Here is a 7790-nt window from a genome sequence, read left to right as displayed (position 1 = left end):
TTCAATCCAATACAAAATGAGCGTTTGAATTTACCAGTTATGTACTTTGTATTAATTTTATATTATTTTGTATTGGATTGGATACACGAGTTTGTATCCAATCCAATACAAAATATGAATTTGAATTTACCAATTACATACTTTGTATGGTTTTGTTTTGGACTGGATACAGGAGTTTGTATTCAATCCAATACAAAATGTGTTTGAATAAGTTTGAATTTGAATTTCCCGCACACGCGCCGACGTCATCGCTGAGGGACACGCACGCAGGGAGAAGCCTTAGAAGGCACCCGACGCTGGAAGGGGAACGACGCTGGATGATCAGCGAGACCAGGAGAACAAGAAGCCAGCCGGCGGAACAGAAGATGCCGGCCGGCTTCTTACCTGGTCCTGCTGGTTCTCGGAGAAGGCACCCGACGCTGGAGAGGGAGATCGACGCTGGAGGACGACGCTGGAACACGAGCACGACGCTGGATGAGCACAGCGGGACCAGGTAAAAAGTTCGGGGTTATCGAAAATAGTAACTTTTTTTAGTCCGTACCAAGGTCGGGCTTATCGGTCAGGTGGTTAATATAACACTGTTGGGTGAATTATTAGGGTATATAGCATGGAGTGCTCCTATTGAATGGACAACCAACAACTGGTGCAAGTGTTTCCTGCTAATTTCCTTGATAGCATAACTACCATCAATTTAAATTGGCAAAAAGAGACAGGGGCAGCATTCTTCACTTGTGGGTGTGGAGTAGTGGGCAAGGTCAATGTGTTAATTTAATATGAAAAAATTACCCTGCATTCAGAGTATGAAAAGTAACCATACACCGGGGAGCGACTTGTCTCTTCCATGAACCATACCTTTATCCATCACAAACTGCAAATACATGCACAAAATCTGAGGGACTGGGAGTGCAGTTGAGTCTGTGCTATGATCAGCCACAAGTCTTAAATAGCCCCTAAGAAACCCATTACAAAATGATAAAATCCTATACCTGTCAGTAGAAAGCTTTCTAATATTTTAGCCATGTTTACTACTGACAGGTATGGGAGTTTATCATCATATACTGATTTTTGGCTAATGGAGAAACACATCCAAAAATCATATACACTGGGGTATATGACCAAGAAAAGAGCTTACAGTATTTGACTTAATTACTGTATTCGTATAATGCATTCGAAAAATTACGATATACTATGTCACACTTACTTCTTCCCCTTTAAACCGCAGACGCCTCTCTCCTGCGCATGCGGGCAATTCCGATGCTGGGTGTGCCTCTGTTTACAAGCTTTATTAATACTCAGTGTTCGTGCAACGTGTCTCCATTGTGCCGAGCCCTTAGTTCTGTAAGCTAGTTCCTATTCACCTGGTGCTTAATTCAGTGTTTCCTCTGTCCAGCTCCTGCGTTAACCCCTCATTGTCCAGTCTGTTGGTTCCCAGCCAACTTTCCTGTTGATTCCAGTGTCTCCTGTGTTCCCTGTGCCCGCAGTGGCCCCTGTGTCACTGGTGTCTGTCTCTTGGATCCCTGGCAATTGACCCCTGGCGTATGACCTGACCTCTCTTGCTTGCTGTCTGCCTCCACCCTGACTTTCCTCGACTATCCTTCTGCTTTGTGATTTGGTACCATGGTTTCCCACCTTGGTGTGCCCAAGGACTGCAACCTGGCAGTAACCAGTAGCGGAACATCCTCACCATCAGAGGCTCTGGAGAAAACCCGATTACTGCTTAGACTCTGCGCCTTGGCTTTTCTCAGGGCTCACAGAACATCCGTGCAAGCTTTAGCCCCTCCTAGTGGTCCTGTCTCTCCGTGCATGACATACTAGAACTAGAAACCTTCTATTATTGATTTACCAGGCAGCAGGGGTTGGCTCAGTGGTTAGCACTTGTGCCTTTGCAGCACAAGGTCACAGGTTCAAATCCCAGCCAGGGCTCAATCTGCAAGGACCATCCACTTATTTGATTACCTGCCCATTTATATGATTGGCTTTTACATACATAGCTACTTATGGGCAGGGTCCTCTCCTCCTGTTTCACTGTCTGTATTCGTCTGTCATTTGCACCCCCTATTTAATGTACAGCTCTGCGTAATAGTTTGGCACTATATAAATCCTGTTTATTATTGTTATTAATACTATTATTATTAATAATAATAATAATAATAATACATTATAAGATATGTATTTGAAAATAGGCTTTGAATAATAAGGGATACTCCTTATATACTTTCATCTACTAATATGAACATTTGGCTATTCTATTGTTGAACCCAGCAAGGGTGAGTTGACTTGGTGACTGGCTTGGCATCGGTCTCTCAAATCTGCATATTATAGCCTGACTGCATTATTACCCTGATCTAACTTATCCAGAGTTGAAACAATGGTTCATTTTTCCTGTATTGTGTAAAGTACTAAGTTAAAGAATTGATTTTTGGCACCCTTGCCTTGGGTGCCAGAGGACCTTGCCCCAGCACTGGTCAAATGTTTTACAAAAGCACACCATACATTCCCTTGCTTCAAACACAACACTGAACCTACTGTAAGCAAAACAGTCTAGAAAAATTACAGATATAAATAAGCATTACTGAAATCAAGCTGAAGCACATGGAAGCTCCACATTTCATGAGAGGTGTCATCCTATAATTATGGCATGCATTCGAATGTACAGCTGCGCCAAGTTATCTCCTACATGGATGAGTTTCACAGTTTTGGTATTGATTTCAGCAGTGTGTGAAGGGTCTCATTTTATGCTGATCCATCTGATAATTGTGTCTGCAGATCAGCTCTCTCCAAGAAGTGCAATAGAAGTGGAGATGTTTTACTAACCAATAACATGGACATGATTGACATATCTCAACTTAGGAATGTGTTTCTTCAAGTCTGAAGTCTATCAGCTCACTGTAACAAGTTATGTTCTGTGAATGATCTACAAATAAACGTGTACTGGTTGTATGTGTATCTGACTGGACAGCTCTTTTGAAAATTGCCTAAATATTTAACCATTTCTTGTTACATGTCGAATCTATTTATTCTAAATTCTAAAGGAGATCCAATTAAAATGAACAATTAGGCCTTTACCTACAAATATAGGAACAGTTTTAGTGCTCAGATCTTCTATTTTGGTGCCATAGTGCAGTGGTTGCCGACCTTTTTGTACCTACGGACCACTAAACTCACGGGCTCCAGTAGACAACCCTTTTATATAAGGTAAAAATTACCTTTTTTGGGGGGGGTTTAAAAACTATTTTTAAAAAAGAAAAAAAGGGTAAAGCCCCTTCCTTTTCTGTTCGATCAAAAAACTCAATGGAAGCGCAGAGCCTCCCGAGATGCTTCTGGCTGCTCTTCCTTCGCATGCCCAATTTTAGGCATGCGTCGAAGGAGTCTTTTCTTCAATGAGGAAAAGAAACCGCTGATTTTAAGCATGCGCAGTGAATGAAGGTAGTCAAAATGAACAAGGTAGTCAGTATGTTTTTTTGTGGTAAGTATCTAGTGTGTACTTTTTAAAACCTTAGCACAATGGAATTCTTTATTGAATAACAAAATCAGCTCTCCAATTGAGTGTCAGATATTGTCTTAAGATAATTTGTGGATCCCATCAAATAGCCTACAGAACCAACTACTGACTAATGAGTAATTTAAGACATTGGGCCTTCTGATGCCTTTTAGAACTGCCAGATGATAAGTAAAGGCAGATATGGGTTTAGACTGTTGTTTCAAATGAATAAATATGATATTAGAAGTCCCATAACAGTAGAAGTCTGCTCTTGGAAAAACATGACATCCCCCAACTTTCCAAGAACTTTTAAAAAGAGCAATAACAACATCTTGTGTGTTTGCTTCAAAAGGACCACACCTAACACATAAATCAACCACACCTAACTACTGCTAAATTGTCTCTAGACTAAACACAAGACCAAGATTTTTGACAAGCCTATAATAAATTCTTCAGCTTCCCTGCATTTGCATCCGACCACTAACCAACAATAGTAAAACAGTCAGTCACTGGTGGTTTGATATTGGACCTTGAATTGTCACAGCATTATGTTAAAAAGCAGAACAAAAAGCCTGTTATAAAAAATTCTATAAGGTAGAGCATTATGGCAAGAGAGACTTTGCTTTTTCATTGCATAGTATGTGGGGAGGGTGGAGTAAATCCCAGCTTTTTCTTAGCATGCTTAGAAAAGAGCCGGGGACAGTGTTACTCCTGGCATGTGCAGGAGTTATTGGGGCAGTGTTTGTAAAGCAAGGTTCCTCTAGAGTTTTTGAAGGGTTCCTTGACCAATGAGCAATTTATGCTTCTCGGGCCAGTTTAACTGACATCAATGATCTTTTTGGTTATCTGTATGAGGGGTAGTCCTCCCACTGGCCAGAAAAGTAAGATGCATTATTTCTACTGACCACCGAACAACTATGCAGTGAGCTGTGGTTATACCAAATCTAATAGGGGGACCTGAAAGTTATTTAAAGGGTTCCCTAAGTTGAAAATGTTGCAAAATACTGACTTAGAGGCCCTCCAATAGCCATGGAGGAGTGTTTTAGGATCTAGAATAGGGGATAGTCAAGATGAATCAGTGATTCCAAGCTGGATCTGTCAATATTGGAGAGGGTACACTAACTGCTGAGTGTGCCTTAATGTAAAAGAAGGCATACGTCCACATTATGGCAAGAGACTTTTTCACAAACAAGAATATATTAACGCTTATAATAGATCAGTCATCCCATTTAGCTGATTGGCCAGTGAATAATCAGTAGTACAGTTGTGGATTATAAACCTGCTCACTCTGCTCTCTTCCCTGTCAGCATGTTTATTCTTGACACATGTGCCTACTTTACTGGAAAAAAGGAATAATCCTACAGAGAGAGTTTTAGGTGTTTTAGTTAACAGGAGAAACATGCATGATAAAAAATAAACAAGATAACAAATTTAAAGAAAGTGTGATTAGAATTTAGAGAACCAGCAGAAAAAAATTCAAAATATATATGAAGCTAGTTACAAGGAATGGGCCGTGCTGGGTCATCACTTATCATCAAACACAAGGTCATCACTATATTTCCATTAACACAGCTTATAATAATAGGCTTTTATGTTGTCTGGTTTCTAAAAGGGATCAGAAGAGCTAAGTAATTTCCTTGTACTGTAATATTAATATTTTCCCTAATTAGTATTATCGCTCCAAAAGAGTAAACATAGTGCATGACTGTGAAAATGTTAATTATGGATTAGCAAATGTGTAGCATTTTATAAATATAAGTCTATTAATCCGTCACTGTTTTATATAGCAGTGACTAACTATAGCAGTTATATGAAGGCAATTTAAGTTCAGTATACTAGAAAAGAAAAAGCCCTTTGCCATGGCAGGATTATTGTGCATTATTTGGAAGAGAGAAAAAGGGATTTTATATTTTCAGTTCAAGGCAGAAAATAAAATTATTTCAACCTAATCGCCTGGCGTAGACTTTCATATTAGGGTTTTGTAGCTAGCAAGAGTCAGAGCAGTTTAAGTTTTTACTGACCACAACCAGTTTTAATGTGTATTTTGACATCAACGCTGAATTGTAGTTTATAAAAAAAAATTAGTAGCCCATCAGTTTTTAAAATTTTTGCTGCACTACTCACATACCCCTCTGACGCTGTTCTTTTATGCAGCACCAGGCTTCTCCTGAATTAAAAAAAATCTACCCCTATTCAACCCACTTCTGAAGAAAAGATGACATTGGCCCACTTTCCTAGGGAACCCCACCACAGCACCCTGCAATTACAGTACAATAATTTGGGGAACTTCCGGAATATCACCATGTCAGCAACATTCTCTGCATCATTAACAGCTGCCCACCACCTTTTCACCAAAAAAAGTGAAATGAAACATGATCCACTATATCATATGCTCAATGTAAAAAAAAAAAAATATGGGTATGCAAAAAAAAGAAAAAAATCATGCTGGGGGCACTCATGGTAGAGGGGACTGAGGTTTGAGAAAGCTTGTTGGGCTTTGAATGGACATAGGATATGGTTTCAAACAGGAGACAGTAAAGACAGAAAATATGTTATATCTGACATAGTTATTACAGTTATTTTCTTTTCCTTACAAGCTAAATCACCATTTTTTTTCCATCTGCTACTTGGGCCCAAAGCTATACAAAAGTAACAAATTAGTGCATGATGTGTAGTTTAGTGCAGTTTGAACACCAGGAAAATAAATAGCCAGTCCAACATTTAAAGTGGAACTAAGCTGAAGATAAAAATGTGAATAGGCGATGATGTTGCTTGTGCAAAAATAAACTTACCTACCTGTTAGCAATCTTTCTCTCAAAGTACACCGAGCGGCATATCCACAACTCGGCGTAAGATGATGGTTATCTCAGTATGCCGTAAATGAATGGACTACCTGTGTACATGCCCCATATCATGCTGGCCAATCAAGATGCAATCAAGGGCAAAGATCTACAACCTGAATGAATACAGAGCAAGGACAGGTGAGTGTAATTCAAAAATTGCGATTGAGCAGGTAAGATTAATATATTACAGAAGGAAACTCACCTATCCCTTCTGCAATAAAGGACCTACCCATTTGCAAGTACTGAGTTTAGTTCCACTTTAGGTCCCTCTCTTTAAAACTGAAGTTTTTGTCCAGCTTGTTGAGCAGAGGAAGATGAGTATGTGCTTCTAATGGGGAGGTAAACTTCAGGTAAAAGGCTAATTTAACAGATATTAGAGGTTTAGTCATTTCTGTCCATCTGGTCCTGAAATTTACACAGCTCTGTCCCATGGCACAGTTTACTAGAACAAGGGAGGGGACCTGATCTTTCTATGCTGCAGATTCAGTTTTGTGACAGATTTCTTCCCAACCCTGTGACTAGACACTGAAAGGAGCAAAAAGAAGCAGCTTGCGGTTTGCCTAGTCTTTCTGTCCTGACACCGAAACATGCCTGATCAACTTTTTTTGTCTTTTTCTCCCCTTCTTGTCTGAATTTTGAAATAGAGATCCCTCTTACTTTTGCCTCCAGTTATATTAACCATTAATATTTTAATAGACAGTGGTTAAATAAACCCACAAATGCAGCAATTCGGGAGAATCAATGAATGATTTAGTGCAGTAACACTTCTGGTGGTTCAATAGGACATTTATTAGCAGTCAGAACATCAGATCAAAAGAAGGCGAGAGGAGCAAACAGGAACAGAGGTTTTTGGTCCGAAAAGCCAGGACAGTTCCTCTATTAGGAAGTTCGGAGTTATGCATTTTAAGCTTTATTTAATAATTACAGAGCTGCATTAAGTTGTGCCTTTTTTATCCCAGAGTGAAGCTTTTAAAGAAGTTTTAAGGAGCAGGAATGGGAGTTGGCAGCAGATTACTGAACAACTGCTACTGCTCCCTCTGTGGTACTTCTTGGACCTTTCTGTACTTGCAGGCTGGTAAACCTCAACATTTTCAACTTTTGTTTTTGAGTTTAGTTATCATTTAAGGGCAAAACTTTCCTGTAGGGAGTGGGAGAAAATTAGGACTATGTCAGACAGCAAAAAAAGGGAAAGTTTTGGGTGCTCAAAAGAAAAAAAAGTTTAAAAAAGCTGATTTCCACTCTTTTACTAAACTGTAAATAATCCCATAATTTGCATTTATATTCCTAAAATGAAAAAAAATCAACAAGTATTTGGTAAACTGCCCTTTTAGTTTGACTGATGCATTGTTCTTTTGGCTAATAAACATAATTAAAAAAGACCCAACTGGTTTAATTTCAATATCATATAATTAACATAACAAGTTGTCAATTTCCTCTTAAGAAAAAATAATTGCTTACGGCTAATT

Source organism: Pyxicephalus adspersus, chromosome 2, assembly GCF_032062135.1.
Source record: "Pyxicephalus adspersus chromosome 2, UCB_Pads_2.0, whole genome shotgun sequence".
In the NCBI taxonomy this organism is placed as follows: Eukaryota; Metazoa; Chordata; class Amphibia; order Anura; family Pyxicephalidae; genus Pyxicephalus; species Pyxicephalus adspersus.
This window is presented reverse-complemented; position numbering follows the sequence as displayed.